This window comes from Pinus tabuliformis, chromosome 2_1, assembly GCF_031772625.1.
Source record: "Pinus tabuliformis cultivar Carrire ecotype Pingquan chromosome 2_1, CPIR1, whole genome shotgun sequence".
NCBI lineage: Eukaryota > Viridiplantae > Streptophyta > Pinopsida > Pinales > Pinaceae > Pinus > Pinus tabuliformis.
In genome coordinates, this window is record NC_142299.1 from 812,931,064 (window position 1) to 812,943,804 (window position 12,741).

Below are 12,741 nucleotides of genomic sequence, written 5' to 3' on the forward strand. Positions count from 1 at the left end.
AATGTTGCTCAGAATCCTTGATACCCAACTTCGTGTGAATGGTATGAAAAAAATTGGTAAACTTCGGCACATCTTGGTCCCTTCCCTACCACAGCATGGTCCACTTCATGTATGTATCCTCATAGATCCCGACATGGTAATATTGCTCCTTAATGGCATCCTAGAAAGAATTCCAAGTGGGGGTGGCTGAAAATAGTGAGGGTGTACTTTCTTCCTTCTTCTCACAGTAGGTTTAGCACCAGTCCTTAACGTGGCGGTCAACTTTGAGAACTACAAAAGTAATATTTTCCTGACTGGAAAAATCATGAACATAAAAATATCCTTCTAGCAGATTTAACCATTTATTTACGACGTCCGCATCTATATGCCATTCAAATATGTGGATGTCAAAGTTAACTTGTACCTTAAAGGGTTTGGCGCTTCCAGAGTAGCTTCTAGAAGGAGATGCATCGCCTTTGGGTAGCTGTTGAAGGATGTGGGCAAAGTTGTCCATCATTGGGCTCATTTGTCACTCGAGGGCTTCTTCAAGCAATATTTTGAAAGGATCTCTTGTCCCCTCATATTTGTTCTCTCCCATCATGAGAGGTCGTCAAGATTTGCGAGGATGGTCTTGCGAAGGTTCCAATATTTTGAGCCCTAACTCCTTATATCCCGACCTCGTTGGGGACATGAAAAGAAAAATAGAGAAAGAGAAGACTGCTCTGATACCACTAAACTGAACTTAAACATGAACACAAAAAATAATAGATATAACCATAAATATAGAGATGCAGCATAAATAACACTTCATTCCATTAATGTCAAATACTGAAATATGCTTACAAACAGAAAGGAAATAAAACTAGCTCGATTTGATGGTAGCTTATCTCTCAGGAAATAAAACTAGCCCAGACGATGGTAGCTTATCTCTTAGGAGAGAGGTGGCGACTACATGCCTCTGAACTGTGTTACAATGAGGCTTGAAGGCCTATTTATTACTGAGAAATAATGGAAAACCATAAACATCCAAAAACCTAACCCTAGGAGATGAAGTGCCAAAACTATGGGCCCTGTTTGGATAAATTGGTACATCAACTTCTCAAGGTCATAATTTTGTCATACGATCTTCGTTTTATGCGCAAAATACCTTGTTAGAAATATCTATCTGAGGACTACAAATTTCGAATGAAAATATCATTAAAATCCTCTTGTTTTCCCGGTTTCCCAAAAAAACATCATTTAGGGCCTAAAAACGACTCTGGAAGTTCAGGATCTGAAAAACTACCAAAAATAGTAACTGTGCTACAATTAAGGAAACTGAGAAACTAAAAGAGACAGTGGTAGGGGTCTAAGTAGAATAGGCAGCTGACCACCAATCCAACATATGGTTAATAGTGAGGATTAATGACAGGCATGTGGATAGGTGGGATGTCTTAGCCAATAATGTAAGGCAGGCTAACAGTGAAGGAATAGTGATTTCTGTGATAGAGGAGGAACATCTAAGATCAATTGTGTGGGTTCATGATCTAGATCAAGAAGTAATTAATTCCAATTTGGTAGTAGGGTGTGCAATGAATTTGAATAGCATTAAAAGTGAAGGGACTTCCCCTGCCATGATTTTCAAGCCAATCTTGGCTATAAGAGGATGGTTAAGTAGGGTAAACACACTGTGGCTTTCCATACATTCTCATTGTGTTGAAGAAATAACCTCCTCGTCACGCAATGGTGTAGGAGGATCCTCAAGTGAAATTAATTGAGTGTTCAAGTAGGAAATCAAGGAAATGGTATTCAGGATTGGTGGGAAAATAATCTTTGAGGCCCGCTCTCATTTCACCTTGGTTTTGGGGAAATTAGATGGCTTGAAGAAAGATGTTGAGAATGTATAGGCAACAGTGGAGGTAATTTTATCCAAGATGGAAAACCTTGATTTCAAAGTGGAGGATTCTGAGGTTAAGGTGGAGAATGCAGATATCTCAATTTTAAAATTGTTATTTGGTCTCGATGATAGTGGTGACTAGGATTTAACATTAGGGGAGGGAGGGGCTCTCCCTCTGGAGCTTTCGACTTGCTGGAGATATAGTAGGAGCATGGATAACAAGGAGTAGCAGAAACAAGCCAATAGAAGGAAGTAAACATGATTGTTGTGGAAGAATTTGGTCAGAATGACGTGGAAGGAACAAGGTAGTTAAGTTCTTAGCATTAGTTATATTATGTTATGTAAGTATAAATGGGGTTTTTTGGCGGAACTATAAGAAGAATGATGTAGAAAATATGGAAAGGACATCTTTGCATATTCCTAGACTTTGGTCAGAGAATTTTTGGAGGGATGTGGAATTTTTTTGCTTTTGAATGTAATAGCGCTGGTTAGATTTCATATTGATTAATAGAAATATAATCGTTTCTTTAAAAAAAAATAGAGGTTGTAGAGATTTTGAATAAAGGAAATGTTGCATAGGATTTGGAAAGTGTGCAAGGGATTTGTGTGAGGTAAAATTGACTTAATGAAATATTTAAGGTTGACTTATAATGGTGGTTTAGGATGCCTTATATTAGTGTCTTGCAATATTACATGCTGTAATGCTTTAAAATACTTTGGGAGTTTTCACTGAAATATGCCAAAGTGGCCATCATGTTCAATGCCTTGGCTACATTTAAGTCAAAGAAAAATAATAGATCTAGAATGTTAGATGATTTTTCTCTAGTTAGGGTCTTCCAAATAAAACATGTGTATATGGTTTATGTGTGTGTTCTTTTGTAATTAATTTTATTATCACATCAATTTAATTATTAAAAAGTGGTATACTAAGAGCTAGAAATTATAAGTTACTACTTGGTTGAAGGAATAAATGTAGTGTTTGGCCAAGTTGAAAAGGGGCCTAGAGAAGTGCATGAATGATAGGTTGAAGAGAAATATACAAAAAAAAGGAGCAAAACCACCTAAAACCAGATCATGATGTTGGTTGTGATGAAGTGGTATAAGAAGAAGATATGGTGTGATGTGTGTCTAAACCATGAATTGATGACATAAGTGCCATGATAACAATAACCAAAAGAAAAGGAAAAATTCTTTGGATATTGAAATTTGTAAACTAGGCAGGATCTCTAGGAAGATTCAAGAGCGGGAAAATAAATGACGGACCAGGGTTTCGAGTTGCAGAGGGAGTTTTCATCCATGGAGGGAATCCCAGGAGGGAGATCTCCTCCCTCCTACAAGGAGGTGGTGGCCAACAAGGGCAAGAAGCCCCCAGAAAAAGTCAGATAGGTCTCGGGAGAGGGAACGAGTAACCGGGAAAAGGAGGAAGAAGCTGCAAAAATAAAACAGAACAGCAACACTAAAGACAAGGAGGAAGTTGACAAACAACAGGAAACAAAAAATAAAAAGAATGAGGGACCTTGTAAACCCAAAGCTGATATAACACCCAAAGTTGTATTAAATAACCCAGCTCTGCAAGCGCACATGGAGCACATGCAAACCTACGCAATCATCTGCAAATTCATGGGACTATGGCCCACAGAAAAAGCTTTACAAACATGGATCAAATACCACTGGAAACCTAAAGGGAGCATTGAGCTACACCTTGGGTCAAAGGGTTTCTTTACCGTGGTATTCACTAGTCTTGAGGATAAAGACAGAGTGTTTGAAGGAGGGCCCTACTTCTATGTTGCAGCAGGTCTCTATATGAGGCCTTGGAAGATGAACTTTGTCCCAGAACGAAAAAACGTTCACTTCAGTCCCGGTCTGGGTAAGACTCTATTCTCTACCTCTGGACTACTGGCTACCTGAAGCGTTTACTGCCATAGGCAATAAAATAGGTAAGTTTGTCAAAGCTTCAGAAGCTACCAGAAGGGGAAAATACACTTCCCTTGCTAGGATATGTGTTGAAATGGATCTATCAAGAGCTCTTCCAGATGAAGTTATATTGGAATTTTTTGATGAAGAATGGGTTCAAAAGGTGGATTGCAAGCATATCCAGTTCAAATGTCATAGATGCCATGAACATGGCCATATTCTCAGGGATTTCCCTCTAGGAAAAACAGAGAATACAAGCAAACCTAATGCAACGAAAGACCTAGATAGCTTTCACAAGGTGGTACATAAAGGAAAAGGCAGCAAAAGAGGGCAAAAGCTACAGCAAAAGGAGGGACAACAGGTTAGGCGGAACTAGTTCCAATTTCTGGAAGAGGAAGAAGAAAGAACAACAGAAGATCAAGCAACTGAAGGAAGTAAGGGAGAAAAGGAAAAAGGTGAAAATAGTGACCAAACACAGGAAAATGATAAGTAGACACGGACCATGTTGAGTGATACAGAACCAGAGATGGACCAAGAAATGACTCAGAGTGAGATGGAACTGGAGGAAACAGAGCTACAGGAGATCCTGGAAAGAGAGCACCTGGATCTGGAAGGATTCTTAATACAGGGTACTTCTGGTGGGGTAGAATCATTACCTTAGGAGGAGCTCAGTAGAATACAGCAATTATATTTATGGAAAACTCAGGAAAAGGGTTCAGAGGGAGCTAATATCAGAAGCAGGCTGAGCAGCGAAGGAGTGAAAACGTTAAAATCTACTCTGAGTTTAGCACCCAGAAATCCAGGAAAAAAGAGAGGCATAAAAAAGCAGAATGAGCTACTGATGGAGTGTGGGAAGCTCATGATAGATTCAGGTAAGATGAAAGACCTTACCAGTTACTCCTTCACAAATATTTAATCAAAAAGTTTATTTCTTAGAATATTAGGGGACTAGGTAGTAAAAGAAAACAGATATTGGTTAGCAATAGAATGAAATAGGCGGCTCCAGATATAATTTTTATCCAGGAAACGAAATGCTCCATTCAAAAGTTAAGGAAACTACACAGCAAATGGCTCAGTAGGTTTGAATATCTAGAAGTTAAAGCAGAGAATACAGCAGGAGGTATTCTCACTCTTTGGAACCCGCAAAGAATTGAAATAATTGATGCAAAGGCTACGAGGAACTATTTATCAGTAGTAATTTAGCTTGTAGGGGATAGGAGTACCTATCTAGTCAAAAATGTGTATGGCCCTCAAAGGATAGAGGAGAAACTCAGGCTAACAGATTCCCTTGAGAATCTCAGGGAGAGACATGCCAAAATACCCTGGATCTTGGGAGGGGATTTCAATATGATAAAATCACTTTCGGAAAAGAAAGGGGGAACTAGAGCACTTAGTAAAGATTCTTTAGCATTTCAAATCTTTTCAGAGAATATGAAACTAGTGGATGTGGAGACCAACAATGGCCTCTTCACTTGGAATAACAAGAGAGGTGGGGAGTCTCAGGTAGCATCCAAGTTAGATAGATTCATTATCTCTGAGGATCTAATGCTACTAGAAAAGGAAATAGTAGCAAGTGTTCTTCCTGTTGGAGGCTCAAACCACTAGCCAATTCAAATGGTGATCCAGGGTATAGGTACCCCCCGAAATAGACCTTTCAGAGTTGAAAATATTTGGCTTTCACACCCAGATTTCATTATCAATATTGGAAAATGGTGGGCAGAAGATCTTCAGATTCAGGGAACCAGAATGTTCATGCTTCATAAAAGATTAAAGCACATAAAAATGAGGCTCAAGGAATGGAATAAGAAATATTTTGGCAATATCTTTGTGGAAAAGAAATCAGTCGAAATCAAAATGCAGATACTCAACCAAGCTATGATCTTGAAAGGTTTCGATAAAGACAAAAATGATCTAGTGGAGAAACATCACCAAGACTGGGAAAACTTGTGTAAACAAGAGAAAATATTCTGGAGACAAAAATCTAGAGTCCAATGGTTAAAGGAAGGGGAACGTAACACAAAAAATTTTCATAGATCCACCATGGTGAATAGAGCACACAACAGAATTTCTGCAATAAGAAAGGAGGATGGACAACTCCTACAAATTCATGAGGAGATAGAGGCGGAGCTAGTTCAACACTTCCGAGAAATAGCCAGGCAAAGTAATCCAGAAAGAGATCATCACATCAAGGACTTAATAAAGCATATACCTAAACTAGTGTCTAGAGAGGAAAATTTCAACCTCAACCGACCAGTGACTGAAGAGGAGGTCAGTGAAATTCTCAACGAAATGCAGAATGGCAAAGCACCAAGCCTGGATGGCTTCAATGTTTATTTCTTTAAAGCTTGCTGGAATATTGTAAAAATGTATATTATGAATGTGATGGAAGACTCCAAGACAAACAGAACTATCTTGAAGGCTCGCAACACCTCCTTCATCTCCCTGATCCCTAAACAAGAAAATGCTCAAACACCAGACAGGTATAGACCCATAGCACTTTGCAATGTGGTATACAAGATTATATCCAAGGTTGTGGCCAATAGACTTAAACCTCTGCTGCCTCCTCTGATTTTGGGGGAACAATCAGGATATGTTGAAGGCAAACAAATTCTGGACAATATTATTCAAGCTCATGAGGTGGTTCACTCTTTAACCAGCACAGGGAGAGCTAGTATGATCTTGCAACTAGATATAGAAAGAGCTTATGACAAAGTGAACTGGTCCTATATCAGGTAAGTGTTAAAGGCATTTGGTTTTGATCACAACTAGATAAAATGAGTAATGGCCTTGGTAACCTCCTCCAGCTTTTCAATTTTGGTTAATGGCTCTCCTTTTGAGATTTTTCTTCCTTCAAGAGGGTTGAGGCAGGGGGATCCACTTTCTCCCTTCCTATTCATACTCATGATGGAAGGTCTCGCGCAGTCTATCAAGCATGCCAGAGTTACGAGCAAAATACAAGGTCTTCCACTGAAGGAGAATGGTTAGGCTTTGACTCATCAACAATTTGTTGATGACACCATGTTACAGGGTATCCCCACAGTCAAAGAGGCTCGGGCATACAAACAAATTCTGTATGACTTTGCCTTGACTTCAGGTATGGAAGTTAACCTCTCCAAATCTAATTTTTTTTTCTTTAATACTCATATTGCTATTTAGAGAAATATCTCCAAAATTCTTGGCATTCAGAGGGACTCCCTCCCTTGAAAGTATTTAGGAATTCCTCTCACGGCAAAGCCCCTGCACAAAAGCATTTGGGAACCGTTAATCAACAAAATGCAAGATAAAGTCAAAAGTTGGATGAGAAAATCCTTAAACCTGGCAGGCAAACTCGTGCTAACAAAGGCAGTGCTCCAATCAATTCCAGTTTTCATGCTATCAGCACTTCCAGCCCCTCAGGGAGTTCTACAGAAATTCAGAAACATCTAAAGAGACTTTCTCTGGGGAAGGGAGGATGCTAGAAAGAAGTGGGCCTTGGTCTCTTGGGAAAAAATCTGTAAACCCAAGAATCATGGGGGTCTCGGTCTAGATGACCAGGAGATCCTAAGTAAGGTCCTAGGGGCCAAACTCTGGTGGAGGTGGGTCAAAAATCCCAAGGCACAATGGGCAAGCATATGGAAAGAAAAATACGCTAAATCCTGGCATCACTCTGATCTCATAAGGATGTCTGGTAACATTAAAGGCTCTGCCATATGGAATAAAGCCTGGGGGAACAAAGGCTTAGTTCAACGAAATAGTTTTTGGGAAATCAGAGAAGGAGACATGGCTCTTTTCTGGGAGGACAAATGGCAACAAGAACTGAAACTGTTAAGAGAGGATTTTTGGAACCTTAAGCATGAAACAGACACCCAAGATCTGACTAGAGTGAAAGATTTTTGGGATTATACCCACAACACCGAGAAATGGAGGACTTGGAAGAAGATAAACTGCAGGAATGATAGAATGCTTGAAACAAAAGCTGAGGCTCTTGGTCAAATATTGGAACAACATATGATCTTGGTGTCTGAAGGGCATGACCAACTCAGATGGGGAAACAACAGTAAAGGCATCTTCAACATTAAGGAGGCAAAAAGTATTCTCCTTGAGCTGGTTACCCAGGCTCCGAACAGAACCTGGCTAAACCTCTGGAGACATCAAGGTTGGATGAAGATCAAACTCTTCATGTGGTTGGTTCTGCAAAAGAAAATCTTGACTTGGGACAACATTCGAAAGAGGGGAATATTTGGTCCTTCTATATGCCAGCTCTGTAAGGCCCAAGAGGAAACTATGGAACATCTTCTCAACAGCTGTAATTTCACTTCCAGACTATGGGATGCTTCTGCCAATATCTTTCAACAGTCTGACAGGGATAAAATGAGTATTACCAACACCCTTAACAGATGGAGGAGAAATTTCTCAGATAATGAAGTTCTCAATCTAGCTTGGGCTCTCATGCCAAGTTTCATTATTTGGAACATATGGAAAGAAAGGAACAAGAGAATCTTTAAAAATGAAAAGAATCCCGCTTCTCACCTGTTTGATCAGATCTTAAAGCACATCAAGGAGACGGTCAACTCAATAGTAAAGTATCTTCCTAAAATTCCTCCCACATGAGCAGACTTGAGAACTCTCAGGCTATTAGGTCTGCAGGGGATCACCCCTCTTAGCCAGTACAAAAGCGTAAGAAAAAGGGAGTCTGGAAAAGAATACTGGAAACCTCCTCCAAGAGGTTTTTTGAAATTCAACATAGATGGAGCCTCTAAAGGCAACCCAGGAACAACGGGATTCGGGGGAGCTCTTCGGGATGAAGTAGGTAACATCCTCTCTCCGTTCCACTGCCATTTAGGAAGAGCGACAAATAACATGGCAGAATTAATGGCAATGGAGCAATGCTTAGATTTGTTGAAACAGGAAAACTACTACAACATGATCATTGAAGCTGACTCAGAGATGGTTATTAACTCGGTTAAAAGAATCAATTGTGGTTTAGAGTCGGAGAAAGTCTCTCAGCACTGGAAGTTAATCCGGGTTTTCTAGAGAATACAGAGTCACCTTCAGGGGCTTTTCTCTGCAAGGTTCAATCATGTGTGCAGGAAGGATAATAAGCTGGCGGATTTCTTGGCCAACCAGGGGGTCAACTGCAAGGAAACCAAAGTGGTGACAGGGTGGAAAGTAATGCCATTTGACAACCTGAAAACTCTCAGTCTCAAATTTGCGGAAGAGGACAAAAAAAAATTTCGGGTTTCAACTGAAAAAGAAAGGACTCAATGAGCTATCCTCAGTTGGATTTCCCCTCTTTAATCAAACAGGTAGGTGGAAGGCATATGGAGGTAGGATTCAGCTGCACTGAAAATACTAGTCCCAGGATTCACCAACTTAAGCCAGGCAACGGGTTTCGTTCCAACAAGCTCAACACAAATCCTGAGTGCAGATATTGTACCCACGACAAGGCGAAGTGGATCGGCGCGCTCAACTTTCCTGTGGTCTTGATTGGGGCTCAGGATAATGAAGACAACTATTTTCACCAGGGTTCCGCCGAGAGGAAGGAAATAACGCGTCCCAAGCAGTTTAAGGGTGATCGCACCACTTTCGGTCGTAAGGCGGTTTATGTCAATCACAAGTGACTCCATACATCTGACGACACGTGGAGGAGAGAGGAGGAGAGAAACCACCCTCATCGCATAGTAAAGCTCGGGCAAGTCCGTGGTGCGATGTGGGGCTCGATGTGGGGCTCGTCTGTTGATTGTCGCGGCGTTGATCAACGATCAGATTTCACCGAGTAGCTTGGTTGGGGTAGTGCATTATCCAGTGTACGCCTCTTAGGAGAAGCCAATTTTTGCCGAGACGGATTCCAGCTTAGGGGGCAGAGCGATATGTTTTTGGGCTGTCGGATTTAGAGGCATTTGTGTGGGGACGTGGAGATAAAGTCAACACGTCTTCGAGAAACAAATCTCTCTTCCACTATTGGGTCCATCAGTGACTGGGATAGTCACGGTTTTTTAGGTTTTTCTTTGGTCCGTCGTCCTTTATCGAGGCTTGGTAATAGGTTAAGGGCCATGCCTCGGGGGCGAGCAACTCTGTTTGGGGTCCACAGGAGATGATGGACTGTTGTAAATTTTGTAATTTATTTTTCGATTAATAGTAATGAAAGGAACGTCTCTTGCCTTAGCAAAAAACAAAAAACAAAAAGAAATTTGTAAACTACATGTAAATGGACATATGGTTGTGAGTCTTAGTTAGGCACAAGTATCCCCTATTGATAAAGTCTTAACTTAGACCTAGGTGATAGGGGAGAGGAACATGATATATTAAATACAAAAAAATATTCCTTAAACAAGTTTAAAGGGGGCATTGTTAAGTAAATATGACGCAGTGAAAGAGTCAATATTGTTAGGTTATCAATTATGGTTTTTAACACCTGGTATTAGTGATATAGAGCGATGATATTACATGTCGTAAATATTTAAAAATCTTAAAAATTTCGCATTATAATGTGCCAAATTTGAGGAAGGTGTTAATTAGTTTAGATATATTAGACAATAATACAAATATTGTTAAATGTTTTTTTCGTAAATTAAATTTTTTTATAGTTTATTTGTGTGTTTCTTTATAATTATTGTTCTTCTCACTTCAATTTAATTAATGACCACTTGATTTTGCTCAAGCTTCTCATCATTTAAAACTATCACTGAAAGTCATTTAAAACTATTCCTAAAAGTTTTAAGCTTACTTCAAACGATAGAAACGTGAAAAAAGGAAAATGAATCCCATGTGAATTCTCAAAAGGATTAAACAAGCCAACAATATCTAAATAAATGAATCGAATTATTTGAGAATGATCACCATGCTAAAAGGACGAAAAGGAGATGGACCCATGGAGAAGAATAAGAGCAAAAAGAGGTGCCCACGTTGAAAAACAAAGGATGTGGAAAATTAAGTGGTATCTTTTTTAAACTTCTAGTTATTACTTTATGCTGAAAGCATGTCATTGAATTCAAGCATGGGTGAAAATTGTTGTGAAATTATGTTAAAAACATGCAGTTGTGGTGAAAATTGTTATGAAACTATATTAAAAACATGTACTTGCCTATTGTTAAGATTTTTTGTTTTTTTTATGGATTTTTTCTTCAAACTTCTGAAATTTTGGAATTCTTAAGTTTTAGTTATATAGTTCGTATGATATTTAAATTTTAATGAAATATATTTTTTTGGTTATTACTTTAAGTTAAAAACAAGTCATCGAATTTAAGGGTGGGAAAATGTTACGATGTTATGTAAAAAAAATTAGTAGTTTAATAGTTGGAAGTTTTTCTTTTTAGGGTATCTTTTTGTAATTTTGGTTGAGATTGTGGAATCTTAAGTTTTAATTGTATAATCTATAGATCTTGATGTGAGAAGGAATAATGACAGGAATCATATGGATAGATGGTTAATATGTGTGATATATTCTTCTAATCTCTAGTTGCGACAATTTTTTATTTTTTATTTTATTTTATTTTATTATATATATATATATATTTATTTATTTATTTATTTATTTATTTTTATTTTTATTTTTTTCACTTGGGAAAGCTTGATTGATCAATTTCTTTACTCTTAAGATGACCAATAGAGAATCAACCTCCATAATCATCCTAGAGAAGCCTTGCAATAATGCAATAATAAAGCCAATATCTAGAGCTACAAATTCAAAATTATTTTTACTTGAATGTCTCATACAATCTACAAATAGGAACACTTGTTTCCCATGGTTATCACAGAAGATTCCTCGAAAACCAGCGGAACCTGCATTTCCTTTAAATTCTTCGTTAAAATTAAGTTTAAGGAATCCAAGGGGAGGATGGCTCCAAGAGGCTGGAGGGCTAGAAGATGGGCTTCTTGGAGGAAAAGGATCGATAGATGAAGATGGAAAAAATTATAAATTATGCAAAATTGTGGCATCCAAACCATCAAATTCACAATCTAATAATGACCAAGGGTGGTGTTTTTCTATTTCGCGGGCACTCTACAATACTTTTTCCCATATTACATCCTAGAAGATGGGCTTCTTGGAGGAAAAGGATCGATAGATGAAGATGGAAAAAATTATAAATTATGCAAAATTGTGGCATCCAAACCATCAAATTCACAATCTAATAATGACCAAGGGTGGTGTTTTTCTATTTCGTGGGCACTCTACAATACTTTTTCCCATATTACATCCTAGAAGATGGGCTTCTTGGAGGAAAAGGATCGATAGATGAAGATGGAAAGAATTATAAATTATGCAAGATTGTGTCATCCAAACCATCAAATTCACAATCTAATAATGACCAAGGGTGGTGTTTTTTTATTTCGCGGGCACTCTACAATACTTTTTCCCATAGTACATCCTAGAAGATGGGCTTCTCGGAGGAAAAGGATCGATAGATGAAGATGGAAAAAATTATAAATTATGCAAAATTGTAGCATCCAAACCATCAAATTCACAATCTAATAATGACCAAGGGTGGTGTTTTTCTATTTCGTGGGCACATATTACATCCTAGAAGATGGGCTTCTTGGAGGAAAAGGATCGATAGATGAAGATTGAAAAAATTATTAATTATGCAAAATTGTGGCATCCAAACCATCAAATTCACAATCTAATAATGACCAAGAGTAGTGTTTTTCTATTTCGCGAGCACTCTACAATACTTTTTCCCATATTACATCCTTTTCTAATGATTGATCATCTTGTTATATGTATTTTATAGCTTTAAAAAAAAACATAAAATAAGATTTGATCCACTTATGTGTACAAATCAAAAAATAATTTAATATTAAATTTCAAAAATATATATATTAAAAAATAAAAATAAAAAATCATTTAATTACTCGCATATTTGTAATAAATAAAAAAATAAAACTTAAATTTTTAAATAAAAATGCTTTTGATTTTACTCATTAAAAAAAAGGTTTTCATACGTTAAGAAAAATGGTTTCATACATTGTATGACTGTTTAAATTAAATTATT